Source organism: Lepisosteus platostomus, unplaced genomic scaffold, assembly GCF_059453375.1.
Source record: "Lepisosteus platostomus isolate fLepPlt1 unplaced genomic scaffold, fLepPlt1.hap1 Scaffold_42_H1, whole genome shotgun sequence".
In the NCBI taxonomy this organism is placed as follows: Eukaryota; Metazoa; Chordata; class Actinopteri; order Semionotiformes; family Lepisosteidae; genus Lepisosteus; species Lepisosteus platostomus.
This window is the reverse complement of record NW_028291665.1, coordinates 549,689-573,540: the sequence shown is the minus strand read 5'-3', so window position 1 is coordinate 573,540 and position 23,852 is coordinate 549,689. Positions and strand designations below refer to the sequence as shown.

The 23,852-nt window shown below is 42.0% G+C and overlaps 5 non-coding genes across 5 annotated transcripts; 4 read left to right on the top strand and 1 right to left on the bottom strand.

Annotated features, from left to right (window-relative positions):
* The first annotated feature begins 9,556 nt into the window (after positions 1 to 9,556).
* On the top strand, positions 9,557 to 9,629 carry trnar-acg (transfer RNA arginine (anticodon ACG)). Its single transcript has one exon. It is a non-coding gene; the product is annotated as a tRNA-Arg (tRNA).
* A 2,690-nt stretch (positions 9,630 to 12,319) lies between these two features.
* trnar-ccu (transfer RNA arginine (anticodon CCU)) lies at positions 12,320 to 12,392 on the top strand. Its single transcript has one exon. It is a non-coding gene; the product is annotated as a tRNA-Arg (tRNA).
* Positions 12,393 to 17,083: 4,691 nt separating this feature from the next.
* trnar-ucg (transfer RNA arginine (anticodon UCG)) lies at positions 17,084 to 17,156 on the top strand. The gene has a single exon. It is a non-coding gene; the product is annotated as a tRNA-Arg (tRNA).
* Positions 17,157 to 18,712: 1,556 nt separating this feature from the next.
* trnas-uga (transfer RNA serine (anticodon UGA)) lies at positions 18,713 to 18,794 on the bottom strand. Its single transcript has one exon. It is a non-coding gene; the product is annotated as a tRNA-Ser (tRNA).
* A 2,760-nt stretch (positions 18,795 to 21,554) lies between these two features.
* On the top strand, positions 21,555 to 21,627 carry trnar-ucg (transfer RNA arginine (anticodon UCG)). Its single transcript has one exon. It is a non-coding gene; the product is annotated as a tRNA-Arg (tRNA).
* The last annotated feature ends 2,225 nt before the right edge of the window (positions 21,628 to 23,852 follow it).

The window sequence follows — 23,852 nt, the reverse complement described above, 5'->3', positions numbered from 1 at the left end:
CTTACTCCTGACACTTAGGAATGCAATCCAGATGTCCAACTCGCACTCCCTAGACAGATAGGCGCCAATGGATGACCATTGATCATGATAGCCAGGCTTAGCTAAGTGCATCCCCCTTTGGGAGCTGGTTTCTTATCACAAGAAAACATCTTAAATCAGCTTGCATGAATTCTTTCTCTGTGGCTGCACCACAGAGATGAACAGAGAAATGAGGCCTAATTTGGGAAAGCTCAGAAACACTTAATTCTGCCTTATTAATAAGCCTCGCCGCTACACAGGTGAGCAGATCACAGAGTCCGAAATGAGCTTCCTCCATCAGGCAAAGTACCTGAACATGACTCTGTCTTCATAAAAGCGCCCCTGTAATAAAGAAATTAAATCCGAAATCAAGAGGGCAGCACAGTGGGCAAAAGACGTATAATATTCGTCTATTAAACGCATACCTTAGACGTCTAAATGTGGTCTGCAATTCGTCTAGAATCTCTGCACAGTGTACGAAGTAAATTATTTTCGCAGTAATTAATTTACATGTGTATAATAAATATAGTAAATATAATAAATTAATTACTGCGAAAATAATTTACTTCGTACACTGTGCAGAGTGCCGTATACTCCTAGTTGCGGCACACACGATACAGATGCAGCCATTCAAAATGGGTGAGGTATTTCGCGGCAGTCCGCGACACGCCAACCGGGGTATCATCAGTCATTAAAATGTTGGTATATTTTATGAAAGCAAGATTGCTCAGTTGGACAAAAGTACACAACCTACCTTTATCAGAAATATTTATGCATCAAAGCCTTTACTGAAGATATTACTAATAGTATTAATAATGGATGACTTTGGACAAGCTGTATACTCAAAGTATAATTTCTTTAGCACATTTGTACAAGCACTTGGAATCTGTCCAAGCCATACTTTGTCAGGCATTTTGTTTTACTTCAACGGGCATAAAAACTTCCTTGCTTTTAACAGGGCGTTTCATAATTTCTAACTACGAAAATGATTTAAAATGCGACACCTATCATGAAAAGAAAAAAATACACACCAGTATTCCATTTCTCCCTAAACATTGTAAGCTTCGAAGTCTTTAACTAACGTGATACCGGAGTCAACAAGCATACTTTTAGAATTTGATTAAAAGGGAATATAATATGGAATTGCGTATCTCAAGAATTTAATAACGGTATGATTATATCCGTGTACTGCGGCAGGTTTGTGTAGGGCTGTTTCGCCTGCCTGTTAATGCGAGCTGTCTTGTAGTCTACTGGTCTAGGTGTGTGACTACCAACTGGCAGGGTGTGTGTTCGAATCCAGCTGGTGCTGGACCTTTCAGTTTTATTTATTTTTTTTTTAATCGCGTAACATAAACATATTACCGTATGCAAACTGTACTGTATACAATATGTATATGTATATTTAATGTCTTAACTGTGCCCGTTTAAGTATTGAATATTCATATCTAATTTTACCACTGAAGGGAAATCTTAACATAAACATACAGTATATGGCTGGTCTCGGTACTTTAAAGAAAAAAATACACACCAGTATTCCATTTCTCCCTAAACATTGTAAGTTTCAAATGAAACCACTAAATAAAGACATAAATATAGAAATCTTAAGATTTGTTTTATTTAATGTTGGTAGCAGGATGAACTGTCAGAGTGTATATTTTGTCACAAAGTTGCTACAAGATGTTAACAGTGAAAAAGGTATTTAGAAATGAGTTATTTCAAGATGAAAAAGAAAACATACACGAAACATGGTTTCATTACGACCAGAATCGGTCTTGAGATATTTTTAACTTGATTTACAGTATTTGAGAGGTATGTCTTAACACCGATACTACAGTGCTTAAGTACTGCTCACGTATATGTTTCTAGGTTTATATTATGCATTTCATACGGTCAAATTACTTTTGAGCAACTAATAAGAAGCGCGAAACGGTATGCGTTTTAGTTTCGTTTTGTGCTGGAACCCGTGGATTGATTAGAGATATCAAGTACATACAAGTCATTTTTTAAATGTTGTAGTTCGTCTTGAAAAAATGTTACGATTACATCATCTATCAACAATTACACAGGTTCTGTTTCCATATTGCGGATTTTGGTTAGGTACAGTATTATCAAATCCAGTGGCGCTGTGTGTTACTTTACTGAGTCCCATGTCACATGGTCTGTGATTGAAACCTGTAAAACCGGTTTAATTCGTCACAGCCAGCACTCTTCAGGTGTGAGGGTCTTCTGCTCAGAATGAAACGCTAAAATGTTTGTGTATATTCTAATGGTGGTGGGGGCAGGGTGTGTGGGAACAGGTTTGTTCTTCACACCTGAAACATTTTCTCTGAAAGGATTTTCTTCGCAGTTTAACCGATCTTGTTACAGCATGTTACAGTTTACTATTATTAACCATATTAATTTTAAGTGCTTAATGTAAAATCTTGTAAAAATATATTTTCATTGTTCAAATATACATTAATATACATTAAGTCTGACTATCATATAATAAGTTAAATACAAAACTAAAGAAAAAATAGGGTTAAATATAATTCAAAATATTTTGCTAACAATGTTAACTGTTTATGAATAATAAAATGTATTAACTAAGGAGTAGGATGGCACAGTTGTTTTGTTTCTTTTTCATAAATACAACAGTAGTACCTGATGTCTCAGTGGCTTTCAAAATTAAATTATGCATGCAAACCTGTGAACTAGAAAGATAACTAAGATTTTAATACTAATTAAATGACCGCGGGCACTTTCCACCCCCTCTACATTCTCAGAGTAGAACAGACTAACCTTCTAATGAAAGACGGTCCACCCCCCACGGACAGGAAAAGTGCCCACAGGCACTTAAACTTAATATGGTCAGTAACAGTAAACAGTAACATGGTAAGAAGGAGCACGTACAAACGTTTTCGAAATAACCACATGTAAGACTCTGATGCTTAAAATGTTTAGGGAGAAAGTGGAATACTGGTGTGTATTTTTTCTTTAAACTACCAATACCAGCCATATACAGTCTGTAACGTAGGGATTTCTATATGTCTTTATTTAGTGGTTACATTAGTGACAAAGGCTAAACTTTTAGCTTGAGTAACGTGTACATATCTCCCCTTTTTATAAAACGACTTGGTTGAAAACTGTTCCAGAGCCACTGTTGTTTCATCAGTGAAAAGTACATCATGAAATGCCTCTCCCTGTTCAATCCACTGGAAAAAAGAAAAGGAGCATAAAGCTTCTGATGGTCATAAACGATATTCATTTAGGAGCAGCATCAGAGGTATGTTTTTAACTGCACTGCATTGGAGAGAATACCATATTGTTTTTTGTTTTTTACTCCCTGGCGGAAACTGGCTTCCAAAAGAATCAGTATGGCTCAGAGATTAAATAAAACTTCACAGACATTAACGAAGAGCATAACGCGTGTACTGTATACACTGCAAGTACAACCCCCCTCTCTGCAGGAGTGCTGGCTGTGACGAATTGAACCGGTTTCACGGGTATTTTCAAAGTAGGAGGCGAGATTTCCAGCGAAAGACACCCCCCCCCCCTCAAAAACCCAGTAAATACAGTACTTACTAGTTAAAGGCTAGGCTCCCGACTACGGCAAAAGGAACCCTTCTTTCATTAGAAGACAATGAACATATTTTAGCCCTGAATGAATTAATAGCAAACATGGTTTACATAAAAGACATTTTTCCAAGAAAGTTTAGCCTTTGTCACTAATGAAACCACTAAATAAAGACATAAATATAAAAATCTTAAGATTTTTAAAATACATGACTTTGCTAAAATTTATTTGAAAATAAAAACAATTACAACCGCCAGGGGAGAGAGAGAACAGGGGAGGGATGTTGGTTTTGCATAAGGGGCGGGGTTATGGAAATTAGGTCTGTTTGGGAATGTGTAGTTACATGTTCTGGCTGCTTGTGAATTATCGTTGTTGAGTATGGAGTGTTGAGGTATTGATTTTGTGTAATGCTTTATGTTGAAAATTGAGGTGGATTTTGTTTATGATAAACAGGATAAACTGGGATAGGAGGAAGGTTTGGTTTTGCATAAGGGGCGGGATTATGATAATTGGAGGACTTTGCGAGAGTAAAATGGTTTGATTATTTGATTTTGTATTGTGGTTGTTATCTATGTTTTTGGTTGGTATTATGTTTATATGGTTGTTTTTGTTGGTTGGTTGTTATTATGGTTATTAATAATATGATCTATAGTTGAAATCTGAGCCTAAATAAAAAGAAAAAGCAAGTGATTAGGTTTATGAGCAATCTAATTACTTATTCGTTTAAAAAGCTATATAAAATAAAGTTTATTATTAATTTGCTGGACAGAGCGGTGAACATTATTATGCATAAGACAAAGATAACGATCCTGATCAGTTTAGAAATCTGTGTACGCTGTAAGGTTTTTACTTCTTAAACTTTTAAAATACACGTTTCGAATAGAAAGAAATCCTCTTCCTTGTACAGTATGTATAGCAAACCAGCACGTCTTTTTTCTCCAATCAGAGGGGTGTCAGGTGGTGTCAGCCAATCACCATTCTGAAGCCCTACCATAATCTCTGGTATGGGGAGACCCCAGAATTCTGTCCCATAGTTTAGATAGATGATAGATACTTTTATTGATCCCGTGAGGGAAATAAAGTCAATCATTTTCATTTTAGGAAATTATTAAACGCTCGGTTAAAAGCAAAGGAGATTGTCTGTTATAGTGGACATAAAAACAAGAGTTCGCTGGCATTATATCCTGGAAGACACAGACCGGCGCCAGACCAGGAGAATGCCCGCAGCTTAAAAGAAAATGCCTGATGAACTAGGGATTGGACAGTTTCCAAGTGCTTGTACAATCGATGGAAATGTTCAAATAAATGTGCAAAAGAAATAAACAAAATAATAATTTATTTCTTTATCATATTGGCTAGGTAATGTCCTCTCTTTGCTAGTTAGTGGCTGTGTTTCTGCGTTGGGTAGCAACGGGTGACTGTTCTCAGCCGGAAGATGTAAACAGCTTAATGTTCGTGTTAAATATTTTTTTTACATTAAAATTCATTCTATACAGCAATCGCATATTTGGGTACCGTTTCATAAAACTTTCATGCTTAAAATGTTTAGGGAGAAATGGAAGACTGGTGTGTATTTTTTCTTTAAACTACCAAGACCAGCCATACACAGTACAGTTTACATACATACAGTAATGTTTATGTTCCTAAATTAATATCGTTTATGACCTTCAGATGCGTTATGCTCCTCTTCTTTTTATGCTCAGCTACTAAAATTTCCCTTTAGTGGTAAAATCCATATAAATATTCAAAACTAAGCGGATTAAAATGTGCACAGTAAAGACATTAAATGATTAAATCTTTGCACTACCAACCAATGCACCACGAGTGCCCCTGTCGGTCATTTTGGCCAGCCAATCACTTGCCCTGCGGTACCCTCCGGTGCCCCGCGGTGGCATGTGGGTAGGTTACTGTACCGCAGGTTTTTACCGCGCATTTTGAATGGCTGCATCTATTAAACGCATACCTTAGACGTCTAAATGTGGTCTGCAATTCGTCTAGAATCTCTGCACAGTGTACAAAGTAAATTATTTTCGCAGTAATTAATTTACACATGTATAATAAATATAGTAAATATAATAAATTAATTACTGCGAAAATAATTTACTTCGTACACTGTGCAGAGTGCTGTATACTCCTAGTTGCGGCACACACGATACATACAGTAAAAAGCCTCAGGCACTGTGTTAGATGTGTTTTTGATGTTATATATGCGTTTATTCATGTCGTCGATTTTACAGTTGCAATTCGACGTTGATTATACGTCGAGGCGACGTATATATACGTATAGCCGTATTTTCGCCGTAAATATACGTATATTCGACGAATCAATGCCCACTGGGAAGGCGCATTGAAGGGTGCACCCCCATCATTAATCGTTGCACCTCTGTGAAAAGAAAGCTCTTGAGCAGTCTTTGAAACAGCTCGGATGAAACACTTGATTGCTTCCATGTGCATCTGGAGCCCATTTCTTATTTTCACTTCACGCCGCCCAAAGCATTTCTAAAACAGGAGATTCGCGTTTGGGAATGCGCCCTGCCCTACAAATAAAACAGGTCTACGGGTTTGAAAGCTGCTCCACGGAAAACAGTTCTGTTGCGCTTTTGATCAAAGGGAGATTCGCTGTTCTTACTTTTTGATGACATAACACCCAAAGGGGCTTCTTTGGAGCTGTATTCCAACCAGAATCCTAAAGTTTCTTGGCGGTATCCTTTACAGTCCTCTGTTCGGTCGACAAGGGACAGAAGGGGGCAGCTTTCCTCACACATACAGTGCAATGTACTGTAGTGTTCCCGTTCATTGAATTCGCAGTTCTGCATCAGACCTCTAACTCGTTTCCTTAGCTTGGATTTAAGCCACGAAGCAGGCTTCTACTGTATAAACGTCTAGAGGAATCACAAACTATTTGAGAGGCCATCATCCCAGGGGGAACTGACAAAGTCTATCCCTAAACACCTAGCGCAGTCTCTCAAGAGACTGTCAAAAATCGCTTTCTCCGTTTGCGTTGCAAGTAAGTGAAAACGCGGTCTCAACCCAGAGCCACTTGGCAGCAGCGGCACGTAAATACTGTTACTGTCACTGCTCGATACCGATGTTAGCCTACTATACCATGTTCAGCCACCGCTAGAAAATGTATGGCTCTAGTTCTGGAGCAAACGACAGGAGGGCCAACATCAAATGGGCACACATGTCAGACATGGAAACCGACAAGAGTGAGATTCGAACCCATACATGCAGAGCACAATGGATTAACAAGCCATCGCCTTAACCACTCAGCCACCTCATCAACAGAACTGGGCTGTCCCAACTGAGTTGGCGCGCTCCAGATGATCTTTTTCTTTTTTTTCCTCGTACTCGAGGGTCATTTTCCTGTTCCACATGCGATTTCAACATTTTCCTTGGGAGATGTCAAGCCAGCAAGCCACTGCTGTGGTTCAGTGGCCAGTGTGGAGTTCAGTGGCCCTGTTGTACACAGAAAGCACATTGAGCTCCTTGGACATGAAAAGTTCCAGATAAAAGCCATTTGTCATCCTTTCTCTTGGTGTCGATGTTGCTATTGTATGTAAAGATGGCAACTTGCTCAGCGAGCAGGCGGAGCACACACCGAATGCAGATGTGTCTGAGTGGTGTGTCCAAGTGGCTGCAAAAGGACAGCGCTCTCGGGGCGCTGTGGCTTAGTTGGTTAAAGCACCTGTCTAGTAAACAGGAGACCCTGGGTCTGAATCCCAGCAGACAACCGCTAGACTTAATTAAATGCAAGTATTCATTTCCTGTCTTTAACACGACTTGTTTTTCTTAAAATGGATGCAACTTGCAAAACATGAAATACAAACCTTGCTAATCAGCACTAGCAGCTGGCAAAAAAAAAAGAAGTCAGCAATGTTTTTTTTCTTTAACCTTAACCCTGCTAATGGAGAAGAGTTAAACGACCGAGTCTATGCAGCTTAAACGGTGCGCACGTCGGGTTCTTAGCTGAAAGGCTGGTAAATCACACTCACCCCAGTCCTTAATCTTTTAAACAGGATACAAAATTGAACCTAGTCGCCACATCACATACAGTGCCTTGTGAAAGTATTCGGCCCCCTTGAACTTTTCAACCTTTTGCCACATTTCAGGCTTCAAACATAAATATATAATTTTTTTATTTTATGTGAAGAATCACCAACAAGTGGGACACAATTGTGAAGTGGAACGAAATCTATTGGATTTTTGAAACTTTTTTAACTAATAAAAAAATGAAAAGTGGGGCGTGCAAAATTATTCGGCCCCCTTGCGTTAATACTTTGTAGAGCCACCTTTTGCTGCGATTACAGCTGCAAGTCGCTTGGGGTATGTCTCTATCAGTTTTGCACATCGAGAGACTGAAATTCTTGCCCATTCTTCCTTGCAAAACAGCTCGAGCTCAGTGAGGTTGGATGGAGAGCGTTTGTGAACAGCAGTTTTCAGCTCTTTCCACAGATTCTCGAATGGATTCAGGTCTGGACTTTGACTTGGCCATTCAAACACCTGGATACGTTTATTTGTGAACCATTCCTTTGTAGATTTTGCTGTATGTTTGGGATCATTGTCTTGTTGGAAGATAAATCTCCGTCCCAGTTTCAGGTCTTTTGCAGACTCCAACAGGTTTTCATCCAGAATGGTCCTGTATTTGGCTGCATCCATCTTCCCCTCAATTTTAACCATCTTCCCTGTCCCTGCTGAAGAAAAGCAGGCCCAAACCATGATGCTGCCACCACCATGTTTGACAGTGGGGATGGTGTGTTGAGGGTGATGAGCTGTGTTGCTTTTAAGCCAAACATATCGTTTTGCATTGTGGCCAAAAAGTTTGATTTTGGTTTCATCTGACCAGAGCACCTTCTTCCACATGTTTGGGGTGTCTCCCAGGTGGCTTGTGGCAAACTTTAGACGAGACTTTTTATGGATATCTTTGAGAAATGGCTTTCTTCTTGCCACTCTTCCATAAAGGCCAGATTTGTGCAGTGTAAGACTGATTGTTGTCCTATGGACAGACTCTCCCACCTCAGCTGTAGTTCTCTGCAGTTCATCCAGAGTGATCATGGGCCTCTTGGCTGCATCTCTGATCAGTCTTCTCCTTGTCTGAGCTGAAAGTTTAGAGGGACGGCCAGGTCTTGGTAGATTTGCAGTGGTCTGATACTCCTTCCATTTCAAGATGATCGCTTGCACAGTGCTCCTTGGGATGTTTGAAGCTTGGGAAATCTTTTTGTATCCAAATCCGGCTTTAAACTTCTCCACAACAGTATTACGGACCTGCCTGGTGTGTTCCTTGGTCTTCATGATGCTCTCTGCGCTTTCAACAGAACCTTGAGACTATCACAGAGCAGGTGCATTTATACAGAGACTTGATTACACACAGGTGGATTCTATTTATCACCATCAGTCATTTAGGACAACATTGGATCATTCAGAGATCCTCGCTGAACTTCTGGAGTGAGTTTGCTGCACTGAAAGTAAAGGGGCCGAATAATTTTGCACGCCCCACTTTTCATTTTTTTATTAGTTAAAAAAGTTTCAAAAATCCAATAGATTTCGTTCCACTTCACAATTGTGTCCCACTTGTTGGTGATTCTTCACATAAAATAAAAAATTTATATCTTTATGTTTGAAGCCTGAAATGTGGCAAAAGGTTGAAAAGTTCAAGGGGGCCGAATACTTTCGCAAGGCACTGTACATCCTGTTCAATGATAAAAAGGTAACATCTATCCTCACTCCAGAGTAAATCTCACGTTGAGGGAATATTTTTTTTCACTTTACCGTGAATCGGGCTCGGCTGCACAGAGGAGAGAGGACAGGTGACAGGGGAGTCACACGCTGGCGGTTTGAATACGCGGAAGATCACTGAGGGATCCACAGTATATGGACCCTCCATGCGCCATCAGTCCACACTCCGGACTCTGAATCCTGCCATCCGAGTTTACTAGTTGCAGTGCTGATCTCACTGGGTTACAGTCCTGTAGTGTCACACCAGGGCCAGTGGCGCAATGGATAACGCGTCTGACTACGGATCAGGAGATTGCAGGTTCGACTCCTGCCTGGCTCGGGTCATTTTTAAACGCATCGGGCTACTCCCTAAGCAGTCTGTGCTACTTTCTGCATTGTAATCGTACCCAGTAAGAGATTTCCTTCATGTAAATGAACTGCACCTGCCAGCTTCAGAAAAACACCTGGGCTCAGTACGGTGCTGAGAGCTCAGCGTTGCTGTTGTTCTAATTAGCACGCACTGCATCGGCTATGAGCCCGAACTTTTCAATTATTCCGATCAGTAAGTCAACACGTAGTCCACATGAACGGTAGAAATATTCTCGTCTGTCTCGTTTGTATAGAACTGAATGTCCCTGACAATGTACTGTTAGTTTTAATTGAAGAACGGCATTTGTGTTCAAATATACCAGACAAGTTTATGTAACTGCTCATGCGACACTCAGTTGTAATTAGTCAAGAAAAAAAAGTCGAACAACAGCTGCGGGTTTGATTCTGAACGTATGAGATTGCAGCGCCTTTTACTTCCATTGACAAATGATAGAGATTCGAAGAGAGATCCTTCAGACCAGCAAGCAAACCCACGGCTTTTTCGGTTTTCTATCTAGGCAACGTTGGTGTCTGCAATAGCATACATGAAAGCGTGATGCAATTTCTGTGGCTACATTTGTTGCACGTCATGCACAGTAAGAGTGTTTCTAACACCAAATAAAAAGTCAACAATTAGCGATCACGCCTTCTCCTCAGTTAACCCACTGAAACCCTTGCTGTTAACAGTTCTTTACTGCGTGCTTTACCAGCACCTACATATCGTGTCGGTTCTTTCAGCTTTATTCATTAGGTTTTCAAAGGCATAAGTAGAGCACCAGAGGTGCGAACGCAAAATGTGTGGTTATCTGAAGAATTGCTTCCCATGGCGGCGGGTCCAAGTGATTTCGCGTTGTTATAGTACCAGGAAAGGAGAAGCGGCACTTCACTTCTGCCGCGCAGGCACAAGGCGACGTGCGGCAGACGCCGGAGTCGGCAGGTTTCGAACCTCCGCGGGGAAGCCCCAACGCATTTCGAGCCCATCGCCTTAACCACTCGACCACAACAAAAGCGAGCCCACCACCGCCGCATTCCTCCTATAATCTAACACGGACTGCGAGGTGGCTGCGGAAACCTTTTTAAAGTTGCTCTCCGTTAAAAAAAATACCTTTCACAAGATTCGTGCCGGCAGACAGACACGCCTCAGAGGGTTTAAGGCTGGCTTCACGTTCAAATGATAAAGTCCCCCAGTCCGGATGTCAAAATGCAACTTTGGCAGACAGAAAAAACATCAACAAACCAAAAATGTGGACAAGGATTTTACAAGCTGCACCACACTGCACTTTCAAAAGCATTTACATTCGTGTTAGACGCAGGAATTGCCTTTGATTTGCGCGCTTACGAACGCCATGGAAAACGAAACAAAACTAAAGCCCTCAGCTCCTGCACTTGATTATAATCCCGTTACGTGTCGAAGCAGGAATTTACGTCATCTTACCACTGCAACACGGGGAATAGAGATGTAACGCAACGGGGGCTCAGGCGGGCGCCCTTGCCGCATCTGGTCGGCCCCATCCCGACTGGAGGCTCAAACCCGGGACTTCCGCGTCTCTCTGCAGCGACCTAGCCCCGTGAGCTAAAGAGAGATCTCTCCACAGCCCAGTAGCTGTGGTCCTGCTATCACAGGGAAGGGCGGTGACGTCACCCGCTCTTGTACGCCGGCTCTTACACAGTGCCTGTCGGCCGTAAGCGTTACAGAGGGAAATGAGCACAAGCTACGAATTGTCTCTAATCAGTCCCTACAGTTGTAAGACGCCTGGAAGCGTGCACCCCCATCATTAATCTTTGCGCATCTGTGCAAGGTAAACTCTGGAGCAGTCTCTGAAACGGCTCAAAGGAAACACGTGATTGATTCCATGAGCATCTGGGGTTCATTTCTTATTTACATTTAATTCAAGGGAAAGGCTTGGGTCAGTTTCAGACGGCCTCCAACAGCGAGATTCAAGCGCCCCACCTTCAGCCCAATCTGCGCCGCCAGAACGCCAACGGCTCCTCTGGTCTTTGGGGTGCGGTTGTGACCCCTTAACCTAAAGTGTTGGTGGCAGACAAATGGAGACTAACAGGTGATGTCCTAGGACATGACTACATTGTGACACTCGGTGGGGATGGTGACCATTGCTTGGAAAAGAGTGCGAGGCCCCTTTAGAAAAACATTTTGTTAACAGGCATTCTGCCTCAGCCTAAACACCTATAGCTTGCAAAGCGCATGCTATTAGACAGGCACCTCTGCAAGACCTTAAGAGTCTCTTAAACTAGTGATAGTAAGGTGTTCCCAATGGGCGATGTTTGGCTTTCAAATCATCTCTCTGTGGAAGCGCCGAGATGCAGCTGTTTAAGGCTTAGAAGCAGCTGACTGTTTCACTACCTAGCTGATTACTGTCAGTCAGGGAGCTCAGAGGTGAAAAGCCTGTCTGAGAGACAATTCGCCGTCGATCAGTTCAATATGTTCCGTACCAGCTCGGCGCACCTGAGATCATCTTGGTAGCCGTGTAGCTCAGATGAGTGAGAGCGTGTGTGTGTGTACCACCGTGATTGGATGCCGGTCCTTCTCAGGTCACAGTAAACCTTCTGCTGCCTAACTTTCCTAATTTTGGGGATCCCTTTGAAAAAGCAAAGGAAAAAAAAAACTGGCTCTTCATCAGCGTGATCGACCCAACCCAGTGTGCCCCAGTGGCCTAATGGATAAGGCACTGGCCTCCTAAGCCAGGGATTGTGGGTTCGAGTCCCATCTGGGGTGCTACTGTCCCTTTTTGAGCGTACAAATGTCCTTTTGATTTGCAAAGCTGCAACCCCACCTTACTCAGTGAGCGTCTCTGCTTTTCTCTCACATACAGTTGGGAGATGTCTTGCACTGAACGGCCTGCTTCAGATCACGCCACAGCACTTCAATGGGATTGGGGTCAGGACTCTTACTCGGCCATCCCAAAATACGGAATTTCTATTGTTTCAGCCACTCTGTTGTTGATGTACTCCTTTGTTTTTGTCATGCTGCATGACCCAGCGTCTTTCGAGTTTTAGATCACAGGCAGACACCCTGACATTCTGCTGTAGAATTTCCTGATACATCTTGGAATTCATCGGTCCCTCGATGATTGCAAGCCGTACAGCCTCCGCTATGCTTCCCAGGTGGGATGAGGTTTTGGAGTTGGTATGCAGTGTTTTGTTATCTCCAAACATAACGTTGTGCACATTTACCAACATGTTCAACTTTTGTCACTGTCCACAGAACATTGTTCCAGGAGTTGCTGTGGAACATCCATGTGGTCTTTAGCAAACTTGAGAGGGGCAGTGGTGGTTTTTTTGGGGGGGAGAGCAGTGGTTTCCTCCATGGTGACCTCGCATGATCACCACTCCTGTTCAGATTTCTTCTTATGGTGGACTCATAAACACAGACGTAAGACAAAGTCAACCACCTGTTCGCTAGATCCCATCCCCACTCAGCTAGTCAAAGATTCCCTCGAAGGACTGGCAGGACCTATAATTAGTATGATGAATGCATCGCTTGCGTCAGGCGTTGTACCTGATCAATTTAAGGTAGCGGTTGTTAGACCGCTCTTAAGAAGTCAAATTTGGATCAACAAGTTCTTAACAACTACAGGCCTGTCTCAAAGGTCCCATTTCAATCTAAAAGTCTTGGGAGAATAGTTGTTGCCCAACGTCAATCATATCTGGATTCAAATAATATACTTGAGAAATTTTAGTCTGGTTTCTGAAACTGCATTAACAAGAGTCGTAAATGATATTCTCTTAGCTACTGATGCAGGGAATGCAACAGTGCTTGTGCTTTGCTTCTAGATCTTAGAGCTGCCTTTGACACGGTTGACCTCTCTGTTTTGTTACACAGGCTTGAGTTTGAGGTTGGCTTATCTGGAACCGTCCTTCAGTGGTTTACTTCACATTTTACTCATCGTTTTCATTATGTTCAAATATCTAATAATTGTAGTGCTTCATCAATGTCACCAGTTCAATTTGGGGTACCAGAAGATCAGTGCTGGGACCAATATTGCTCTCTCTCTCTACATGCTGCTGCTAGGTAGGATAATATGAAAAAATAATATGAACTTTCATTCATATGCTGATGACACTCAAATAAACATTTTGTTTACACCAAACGACAACTCTTCTATTATCAGTTTAGTTAAATGCATTAAGGAAGGAAATACTTGGATGTGTGAAAACTTTTTGTTACTCAACTCTGAGAAAAATGAGGATCTGTTGATCGGAGGCAACAATACTGATAGGACTACTATAACTTCAGCACTTAACTCAGAGGATTTAAACATCTGCCTCAAAGAGACAGCACGTAACCTTGTTGTGAAAGGCGCTATATAGAAATACATTGATTTGAATTGAATTGACAATGTAAAATGTTGTGTGTGTTGTTTGTTAAACAAGACTGTCTTTATTTATCAAAAAATAAAAGGAATTTGCTAGGAATGCAAACGTTAGGTTGCGCTTCTTCATGCTGCATCGTCGGCATGAGTGGAGCTTTTTAAACGTCTGTACTTACTGTGCCCCATAAGAAATCGTTTGTCCCCATTCAAAAGAGATTGTGCGATGTCCTGCAGTGTTCGCAAAGCAAACCTTTGACAGTTTGAAAAGAGGAATTTATTCTGCTTCCTGTGCGTGCAGTAGTTACAAAGTTGAACGTCTTTACACGATCTGCTGCAGTTTTCAGTGGGCGGGCTTTGTCAGAGGGCTTGGAAAAACGCACTGTGTTTCGGCTCGGGAAACATCATGAGAAGTGTCCTGCATGTTTTCTGTGTATAGCTGTCTTTTAACGCATACAGAATTCATTCGAAATCATTGATTTCTCCAATTAACAAGGTTCCCTTAAAGGATGAGTCAAAGTAACGTCTAATCGGATTAGTTTCCTTAGAGCTGGTTCAGAGTTTGCTCAAGAGTTTACCTTTCACAGATGCGCAAAGAAAAATGTTGGGGGTGCACGCTTCAAGGTGCCTTACAGCTGTAGGGAGTGATTCGAGACGATTTGTGGCGTGTGCTCGTTCCCATATACCGTACGCCCCGGGGTGCAGTGCTAAGATGAAGTACAATACCGCTTGGGCACGTAACGGCGTTACACGCAAGTGCGGGACGTGAGGCTTTTCGTTTGTTCATTTTGTTTTGCTCTGCTTTGCTTTGTTTCGTGGTCAAGAGGCGTAAGGTAAGTCGTAATCCAGGGAGAACACTGGTGGCAAACAGTCCGAGGTGAGAGGCGAGGTCCAAAGTCGAAAAGGCAGAAGGGGAGTCCAATATCCAGAATAAACGAGGTAATGGAAAAAACGCCAGGTAGAGCTCTCAAGGAGTAGACTCAATACCAGCGGGAAGCAAGTAAAGATGGTAAAAATAGCACTGCGTACCCCACGGTGGAGTGTGTGCAGGTGGGTTAACTCGTGCGGCGGCGTTTGTTAATAATCACCCTCTGCTGGTGCTGTTTAGATTGCTTAAGAGTTGGTCTTAACTGCCTGGCGGTCATGACAAGCTCCTCTTTAAGCTGTGGTTTAGTTTTGCATTCATGTGTTTCTAGAGCAGTTATTTATGGGGGTGGGTGGGTCCTTCACAGAGGCTCAGGACAAATCCCCTGCATGAAAGTCTACTGTGTGCGTTCAAACAGTCACAGGTCAAGAGCCAGGCAGGAGGACAATGGACAGATGAGCCAACGAACTAAAAATAAAAGAACAGATATGAAAAAGCCACCATCTTTTTCTTTTTGACATTTTCCGACTTTCATGCAAGCCAGGACAAAGTTGCTCGTAGCTACTTGTGGATTCAAATACTCTATCGAGTGCTTTGATGAGTTTTTGCAATTTGATTGTCGTCCTGTCAGCCTGTTTCTGTTTTTTTTTTTCAATCTAGGGATGGAAAGTATGAGGGAAATGATGGAGCAATCAATAACCGCTCCGGAAAAATGGCAGAAAGAAATGGTCCGTCACTAAGGACATTTGTGAAGCAGAGGAGTGACATCACCACAAAGGCGACTTATTCTGCTGATCGTTTTGGTGAATAATGATTGAGGCGTGTTAAGAGAAAGGTAGCTGCGTCAGCATGCTTAGGCTGCAAAGGATCAAGCAAAGGTTTACTCCATGCTGAAAAGAGAAGAAAAGAAGCACAACGTTTCGACTGTGGAGCCTTCTGCACCATCTTCTTTAGCGATGGTGATGATGTTTACATTGGAAAAACTGAGACACGCATACTGGAGGGGCTTGAACCACCAACTTTTCAGCACCACAGAGTCTGACAGTCTTTTGTGCACCCTACATTTGCAGGTTTATGGTCAAAGAAAACAATCACTTGCGCTTCTTGCAGCCGGCAATCTTTTTCCACTGACAACCAAGAAATGGATTTCATCTTTCACAAGCTGTATGGATTTCTTCAAAAACAAGTTATTCCAGAAAGGAAATGAATTCTTGCATTAAACTGAACCAAGCTGTACATGTTTGTCTGAAATGAGACATTCGGCACAACAAGACACGGAGAGAGGCACCGCTGGTATTCAGACCCAGGATCGCCTGCTTACTAGGCGGGCACTTTAAGCCACTAGGGAACAGCGCCAGCGGAGCACCGCGCTTTTACAGACACTTGGACACATCTGCGTTCGGTGTGCACTTAACCTGCTCTCTGAGCCCGTTGCCTCCGTCCCATTTAATAGCAGAACTGACGCCAAGAGAAATGATGAGAAATGGCATTTATCGGGCACTTTTCATGTCCAAGGAGCTCAATGCCCTTGACACCTCCACAAGGCGACAGAGCTGTGCATTCTTTGGCGACACCATTTCTTCTTTTGTTTAATTTCTATACTTATTGATAGAATAAAAATGATATGTCATGTACTGTAAGGGAAATGTCTCTTTTCATGGGGAAAGCTAGCACCAGCAAATGTTGTGTTTAGAAGAAGTGATTTAACATGACACGTGACCTAATTTACCGGAGCAAAAGCTCACCCAGCAAGCCCTGCTTTACTTCTACAGGAGAGAAGTACTGTAGAGTCTGCAAGATGTTCAGCTTGGTAGCTACGTCAGCATGCCTCGGCTGCAAAGGAACAAGTACTAGGTTTATTGCATGCTGAAAAGAGAAGAACGGAAACACAGCGTTTCGACTGTGAGGTCTTCTCACACCTGAAGAAGCCTCACACCTGTAAAAGGCTCCATGGTTTTCTTTCTTCTCTTTTCAACATGGAATACACCTATTGTCTGCAAGATGTGACAATTTCATGGTGTTTTGGAAGAAAACCTTTTTTCTTTGAATTCAAAATCAATCGGAATTTCAGCACGACACATCAACACTTTTTCTGTTTTAAGGAGATGATATTTTAAACCTGATAAAAATAGTAGGAAACACAAGTTTCTTGCTGTGAAAATTTAGATGGGGAAGTGTACTACTAGTAGCAGTGTAGAGCTCTCTGTGGTGGAGTGCAAGTGCATGTTCTATGGGCCAGTGGCGTAATGGATAACGCGTCTGACTTCGGATCAGAAGATTGTAGGTTCGAGTCCTGCCTGGCTCATGAGGCTTTTAAACCTCTCAGGTTCCTCGGTAACAGGTTGCCGTCATGTATATGAACTATAGAAAAGCATTTGCCACAACCCGTAAATTAGCACGCAAGTGCGGGCTAGTGAACACAGAACTGTATGGAGATCATCTCCAGCTCCGAGCTCAATTGCAATGAAAAAACATGCAGAACAGAACTGGAGAGCAGCTGAATTTGTGCTCGGTAGGGTGGGGAGGACTCAGCATTGCTATTGTTCTAATTGGCATGAACTGCAGGGGATCTGAATCAGAACATGTCAGTTAGTTCGATCATTGCGTCAATATGTAGGCCACGTTAATACAGAATTATTACTTTGTCTGTCTCGTCTTTGTATATAGCTGAATGTCCCTGACAATTTCATGTTAGTTTTTAAGAACGACATTGGTGCTAATAGATACACATATAGCATATAAGGAACACGTAAAAGTTTAGTCCATGCTGAAAAGATAAGAAAACCGCCACAACGTTTCATCTTGGAATAAATCTTTACTTGTTGTTTTGCAGCCTACCCATTCTGACCTAACTCCTCCCTTTAATTCCCTAACAGATAAGGGTACGTAACGGCTCATGCGATGCTCAGTTGCAATTTGTCCCAAAACAAACAAGAACAGCAGCTGAGGGTTTGAGTTTGAACATGCACTGTATTAAAGCAGCTTTTATTTCCATTGATAAATGCTAGATATTCCTACAGAGATTCTCCAGGTGAGTAAGCGATTCCTGTTTCTGTTTCTATTTCTGTTTCATATATATATATACAGTATATATATATATGTTACATGTGTCTCTGCAATAGTACAAATGTGTTATACACTATCAGGGGCTGCTTTTTTGTGCACCTCATCTACAACAAGGGTTTTTTTTTCATTTATGTTTGTGGACCTTCACCATTTGAGGAAGTGAGTTAGATAAGAAAGTTACAGGTATGGTGAGCAATGACTGACAAAGGCACGTACTGCGTATTCCTTACAGAAGTGTAAGCAATTTGTTCTAAAAAACACCGGCTAAAGTCCAACATCGTTAGCAATCTTATTACTTAAACAGAATTAACATCAATAAACTGTAAGGTGCTGGTACATGCGAGTAGATTTGATCTTCTATTAAACAAAAATGCAATTACAGCTCTAAAAAGGTCAACCTAGACTTCTGGAACAGATCTGTTCAGGTCATCGCTTTTCCTCTGACCTTGTGAGTCTTTGGAATTTTAAAAGTGTATTTTGCTTGCCTTTCATGTGGTCTGTGTACAAGTCACTGTGGCGTATGCGGTCCTACACAGCCTTGCTATAGACGTGACGAGCCTCCGCTATGTTGCAATGGAGAACAGGTTCAGTACGGAGCTGCCGAGAAAATTCAGCTGGAAAGCTCGTTGCAGAAAAGCATCGGTATCTGTGTCCAGCGGCAAAGCGTCCTTTCGTGGGTGCTGAAGAATCGATTTCACAGGCTGCGGGTCCAGGCGATTTAGAGTGTTAAAGGTCCCAGCGAAAACGAAACGGCGCTGGTCCTTTTACACGCACGCAACCAAATGCAAAGGACGCCGTAGTCGGCAGGATTTGAACCTGCGCAGGGAGACCCCAACGGATTTCAAGTCCGTCACCTTAACCACTCGGCCACGACTACAGCGAGCGCCGCGGCCGCTGCCTTCTTGCTACAATCGAACAGGGAGTGCGAGGCGGCGGCGGCAGCGGAGGCAACTTTTTTCAAGTTCGCTCTCCGTTTAAGAAACCTTTTACGCCATACGTGCAAGCACACACACACACACCTTAGAGGACTTAAGGGTGGCTTCAAGTTGGAATGATAAAGTCTCCCCGTTCGGACATGAAAACAGAACGTTCTTAGACAGAAAGCAATCAACAACGGAGACATGTGGACGACGATTTTAGTCACTGCACTTTGAATAGCATTTTTGCTCCAGTTACAGGAGATGCACCAATGGCCCTTGACCTACGCTCTTACCAATGCCTTGAACATTCAAACAAAACAGCCCTCAAGTCCTGCGGTTTAATATAACGCTGTTACGTGTCGAGGCAGTATTTGACTCTGTCCTACCGTTGAGACACGGGGCGTATATGGAAACGAACACATGCTACGGATCGTCTCTAATCGGTCCCTACAGTTGGAAGGCTCCTTGAAGAGTGCACCCCCATCATTCATCTTTGCGCATCTGTGAAAGGTAGACTCTTGAGCAATGTTTGAGCCAGCTCTAAGGCAACTAGTGCTATTGGACAGAGACCTCTGGAAGATCCTAAGAGTCTCTTAACACCACTTCCAGCAGCAAGCTTAATTGTTCGCTGGAGGTCTCCCACCCAGGTACTGACCAGGCAAAGAATCACCACTACATTGAATGAGGAAGTTAATCCTGAAATCCAATTACATATCTCAAGGTAAGACAAATCCATAAGAACATGTCTTAGTATTACTTTGTTTACATTAGTATGGCACTGAGTTGGAGCTCCTCTTTAAGCTGTGGTTTAGTTTTGCATTCATGTGTTTCTAGAGCAGTTATTTATGGGGGTGGGTGGGTCTTTCACAGAGGCTCAGGACAAATCCCCCGCCTGAAAGTCTAATGTGTGCGTTCAGACAGTCACAGGTCAAGAGCCAGGCAGGAGGACAATGGACAGAAGAGCCAACGAACTAAAAATGAAAGAACAAATATGAAAAAGCCACCATCTTTTTCTTTTTGACATTTTCCGACTTTCATGCAAGCCAGGACAAAGTTGCTCGTAGCTACTTGTGGATTCAAATACTCTATTGAGTGCTTTGATGAGTTTTTGCAATTTGATTGTTGTCCTGTCAGCCTGTTTCTGTTTTTTTTTTCAATCTAGGGATGGAAAGTATGAGGGAAATGATGGAGCAATCAATAACCGCTCCGGAAAAATGGCAGAAAAAAATGGTCCGTCACTAAGGACATTTGTGAAGCAGAGGAGTGACATCACCACAAAGGCGACACATTCTGCTGATGGTTTTGGTGAATAATGATTGAGGCGCGTTAAGAGAAAGGTAGCTGTGTCAGCATGCGTAGGCTGCAAAGGATCAAGCAAAGGTTTACTCCATGCTGAAAAGAGAAGAAAAGAAGCACAACGTTTCGACTGTGGAGCCTTCTGCGCCATCATCTTTAGCGGTGATGATGTTTTGGGCTTGAACCACCAACCTTTCGGTTAACAGCCGAACGCGCTAACCGATTGCGCCACAGAGACTGACGGCCACTTGTGCTCCCTACATTTGCAGGTTTATGGTCAAAGAAAACAATCACTTGCGCTTCTTGCAGCCAGCAATCTTTTTCCACTGACAACCAAGAAATGGATTTCATCTTTCACAAGCTGTATGGATTTCTTCAAAAACAAGTTATTCCAGAAAGGAAATGAATTCTTGCATTAAACTGAACCAAGCTGTACATGTTTGTCTGAAATGAGACATTCGGCACAACAAGACACGGAGAGAGGCACCGCTGGTATTCAGACCCAGGATCGCTTGCTTACTAGGCAGGCACTTTAAGCCACTAGGGAACAGCGCCAGCAGAGCACCGCGCTTTTACAGACACTTGGACACATCTGCGTTCGGTGTGCACTTAACCTGCTCTCTGAGCCCGTTGCCTCCGTCCCATTTAATAGCAGAACTGACGCCAAGAGAAATGATGAGAAATGGCATTTATCGGGCACTTTTCATGTCCAAGGAGCTCAATGCCCTTGACACCTCCCCAAGGCGACAGAGCATTCTTTGGCGACAACATTTTTTCTTTTGTTTTATTTCTATACTTATTGATAGAAAAAAAACGATATGTCATGTACTGTAAGGGAAATGTCTCTTTTCATGGGGAAAGCTAGCACCAGCAAATGTTGTGTTTAGAAGAATTGATTTAACATGACACGTGACCTAACATACCGGAGCAAAAGCTCACCCAGCAAGCCCTGCTTTACTTCTACAGGAGAGAAGTAGAGTCTGCAAGATGTTCAGCTGGGTAGCTATGTCAGCATTCCTCGGCTGCAAAGGAACAAGTAATAGGTTTATTGCATGCTGAAAAGAGAAGAAAGGAAACACAACGTTTCGGCCGTGAGGTCTTCTCACACCTGAAGAAGCCTCACACCTGTAAAAGGCTCCATTGTTTTCTTTTTTCTCTTTTCAACATGGAATACACCTATTGTCTGCAAGATGTGACAATTTCACGGTGTTTTGGAAGAAAACGTTTTTTCTTTGAATTCAAAATCAATCGGAATTTCAGCACAACACATCAACACTTTTTCTGTTTTAAGGAGATGATATTTTAAACCTGATAAAAATAGTAGGAAACACAAGTTTCTTGCTGTGAAAATTTAGATGGGGAGGTGTACTACTAGTAGCAGTGTAGAGCTCTCTGTGGTGGAGTGCAAGCGCATGTTCTATGGGCCAGTGGCGTAATGGATAACGCGTCTGACTTCGGATCAGAAGATTGTAGGTTCAAGTCCTGCCTGGCTCGTGAGGCTTTTAAACCTCTCAGGTTCCTCGGTAACAGGTTGCCGTCATGTATATGAACTATAGAAAAGCATCTGCCACAACCCGTAAATTAGCACGCAAGTGCGGGCTAGTTAACACAGAACTGTATGGAGATCATCTCCAGCTCCGAGCTCAATTGCAATGAAAAAACATGCAGAACAGAACTGGAGAGCAGCTGAATTTGTGCTCAGTAGGGTGGGGAGGACTCAGCATTGCTTTTGTTCTAATTGGCATGAACTGCAGGGGATCTGAATCAGAACATGTCAGTTAGTTCGATCATTGCGTCAATATGTAGGCCACGTTAATACAGAATTATTACTTTGTCTGTCTCGTCTTTGTATATAGCTGAATGTCCCTGACAATTTCATGTTAGTTTTTAAGAACGACATTGGTGCTAATATATACATATATAGCATATAAGGAACACGTAAAAGTTTAGTCCATGCTGAAAAGATAAGAAAACCGCCACAACGTTTCATCTTGGAATAAATCTTTACTTGTTGTTTTGCAGCCTACCCATTCTGACCTAACTCCTCCCTTGAAATTGCCAAACAGATAAGGGTACGTAACGGCTCATGCGATGCTCAGTTGCAATTTGTCCCAAAACAAACAAGAACAGCAGCTGAGGGTTTGAGTTTGAACATGCACTGTATTAAAGCAGCTTTTATTTCCATTGATAAATGCTATATATTCCTACAGAGATTCTCCAGGTGAGTAAGCGATTCCTGTTTCTGTTTCTATTTCTGTTTCATATATATATATACAGTGTATATATACAGTATTGTACTATTATTATATAATTCGTTACACTGTGGCTGTGTTGTGTGTGTTAAGCTGCTGTTGCACTGCAATTTCCCTCACGGGATCAATAAAGTATCTATCTATAAGAAGACATTACCAACAACGACCACAAGATGGAGATATTGTCTAGACATTACCAACAACGACCACAAGATGGAGATATTGTCCAAAGAGGCAAGAAGGGCAAAGCCGCGATAAGGTAAAATCATTTTTTGTAAGAGATTGGTGTCAGAATGCACATCCGTATCCCAAACAGAATCTCTAGTAAAATGTGATCATTTGTGAAACAGGCAAATGAGTGTCTGCTACAATATGATTGCTACAGATGCAGCCATTCAAAATGTGCGGGCGATACTGCATTATTTTAAATACCGCTAGCAAAATAATAGTATCCGGAATTTCCGCAAGGTGGAGCTAATAAAGCTCAACTTCTCATGTTTGAGCTGTAGCCATCAAAGTCTTTAATGAAGATATTACTAATAGTATTAATAATAAATGACCTTGGACAAGCTGTAAACTCAAAGTATTGCCCTGGTCCACATTATTTTTTTCACTGACCTTCATTGTAAAAGTAACACCACAGCATTTCGCAATCACGCATTTTTTTCCAATCATGCAAAGTACAGTAATTTTTGAGAATCGATTCACCATGCCTTTCACATGCTCATAAAAGAGATTGATTTAGGAACATAAACATATTACCGTATGCAAACTGTACTGTATACAGTTTGTATATGTATATGTATATGTATATGTATATTTAATGTCTTAACTGTGCCCGTTTAAGTATTGAATATTTATATGGAATTTTACCACTGAAGGGAAATCTTAGTGCCTGAGCATAAAAAGAATAGGAGCGTAATGCAACGCGTGTGAAGGCCATAAACGATATTAATTTTGGAACATAAACATACAGTATATGGCTGGTCTCGGTACTTTAAAGAAAACATACACGAAACATGGTTTCATTATGACCAGAATCGGTCTTGAGATATTTTTAACTTGATTTACAGTATTTGAGAGGTATGTCTTGACACCGATACTACGTAAATACTCCTCACGTATGTGTTTCTAGGTTTATATTATGCATTTCATACGGTCAAATTGCTTTTGAGCAACTGATAAGAAGCGCGAAACGGTATGCCCAGGGCGTTTTAGTTTTTGTTTTGTTTTAATGCAGTGCAGTGGATTGATTAGAGATATCAAGTACATACAAGTCATTTTTTAAATGTTGTAGTTCGTCTTGTAAAAATGTTACGAGTACATCATCTGTCAACAATTACACAGGTTCTGTTTCCATATTGCGGTTTTTGGTTACGTAATACTATTTTCTAATTTCACGTTGTGAATATATGATTTGGGCAAACAGAGCCGCAAAGAAGTACATTATGGGTTGTTGTTGTTTTT